Below are 2,146 nucleotides of genomic sequence, written 5' to 3' on the forward strand. Positions count from 1 at the left end.
CGCGTCTCCGGGGTGTGCCCCCCTCACGGACGGCGCCGCCGCTGGCACCTGGAGGGGGGAAACGGACGCGTCGGGTCTACACGGAGGGGATCTTGCTGTGGGTCTGGCCCAGATGTTGCTCCAAAGTGTTCCTATGGGCTGACCTAACACAACCGGGTGGATAGGTCCACTGCTCAAAGCCCGTCCGTGCAAAGTCAAAGGGCTAGATCCCGTTGTCAAACGCTACAGGGTTAGGCGGGACGGGGGGCCTACGGGGGTGGCAATGCCACCCGAGCGTCGCACCGGGACCTCGTACATGCCGTACGGAGTGGTGGCATGTCCGAAGAGGCGCCACGCGTCTCTGGGGTTTGGCCCCCTCCAAGTGATGACGACACTGCCTTGCGTGCAGGGGCCACACCGCGAAGCCCCAAGACGGGCGTCTACGCATGCCTGAACACTTTCACATATGCATCGGGACCCGTGCGATGTTTCAGTGACATAGCTACACCCCGAATCCCCCCACCAACCAGAATTCCCTCCGTGTCGACCATTTTCCCCCTCCGTGACACTGCGATAGCGACGTTCGTAACGGGGGCAATCGATATACCATCAGGGTATTTTTTTTTAGATAAGGCATAATTATCTTATGCAAAAACAAAAACTAAAATAAAGTAAAAATAACAAAATAAAGTAAAAATAAACAAATAAAGTAAAATAAATGTATGCCGACGGCAAGGCCGTCGGCATATATGTGCACACACGGAGGTGCAGTCCCACGAATCGATGACGTGGCATGGCACACGGATCGATGACGTGGCAGAGGGGCCTATGCCGACGGCTATGCCGTAGGCATACCTTTGCCATAGATAGTATCAAGCAAAATTAAAAATAAAACTAAATAAACATATGCCGACGGCAGCATAGCTGCGCACACGGATCGATGACGTGGCAGAGGGGCATGGGCCAGGTCTATGCCGACGGCATACCTTTGCCATAGATATGCCGACGGCCGCCGTTACCTCCCGTCGGCGTAGTTTCAACGCCGCAAACGGTCAGCGCTGACCGGGTAGGTGGGCCCGGTCTATGCCGATGGCCGCGCCTATGCCGACGGTCCCCATAGGCGTATCTCGAGCTGTCCAACGGCCTCGTCTATGCCGACGGCCCCGTCGGCATAGATGGATGTATGCCGACGACTTTTCTACGCCTACGGCCTGTCCTTGGCCGTCGGCATAGATGAGGCCGTAGGCGCAAGCAGTTATTCTGGTAGTGACTCAAGCATCATTACAGAACTACATACCCTTCAAAAAAAGGACTACCTATAATATTTTACTGTTAGTCTGTGGTGCGGCGCCGGCCGACCGTTCTGTTCACTACAAAAAAAAGACATATCCGTGACATTTTGGACCGAACAATTTTTTTTTCTGTCATACATATGACACTTCTATGATGATAATTGTGACAAAACCCGGTATCATCATAGATGTGGTGGGCTCCTACTTCTATGACAAAAAATCATGACAGAAAATGGGTTTTTCATCCTGGGCGGGCCGGAGACGCAGCTGCATGACATTCTTTGGGCCGTCCATGACGGAAAAAACCGTGGTAGAAGCGAGGGCGAGGAAAATTTCGGGGAGTTCCCGGTTACGGTGGGAGGTCGGGGGCCGAGCGATGCGCGTTTCTCTCGTACACGTACGCGCGTGTGTGCGAGGCGTTGGCTCTAACTGAACCCGAGCGAGGCGTTGGGCTCTAACTGAACCCGAGCGATTGCACTGCAGGCTACGCGTTACTGAACCCGAGCGATCGATCGATGGCTGTTAACTGAACCCGATCGAGCGATTCCTTTGCTAGTGCTGCTAACTGAAGCCGATCGATGCTGCCTCTGGGATGAACAGTGAGCGTTGCGGGGGGGGGGGTTGGATGAACAGTGAGCGGTGGCGTTGCCTCTGGATGAACAGGACCCCGTGGTGTGGTGGAGGGCTGGATGAATAGTAGACGATGGAGGGGTGCCCGTGGAGGGGTGGTTGAACAGGACCCCGTGGTGTGGAGGGCTGGATGAACAGTAGATGGTGGAGGGGTGCCCGTGGAGGGGTGGTTGAACAGTAGCCGGTGGAGTAGCGCGCGGTGGAGGCTGGATGAACAGGAGCCCGTGGAGGCTGGAGGAGGTCGA

Source organism: Triticum aestivum, chromosome 5D (genome assembly GCF_018294505.1).
Source record: "Triticum aestivum cultivar Chinese Spring chromosome 5D, IWGSC CS RefSeq v2.1, whole genome shotgun sequence".
Lineage (NCBI taxonomy): Eukaryota > Viridiplantae > Streptophyta > Magnoliopsida > Poales > Poaceae > Triticum > Triticum aestivum.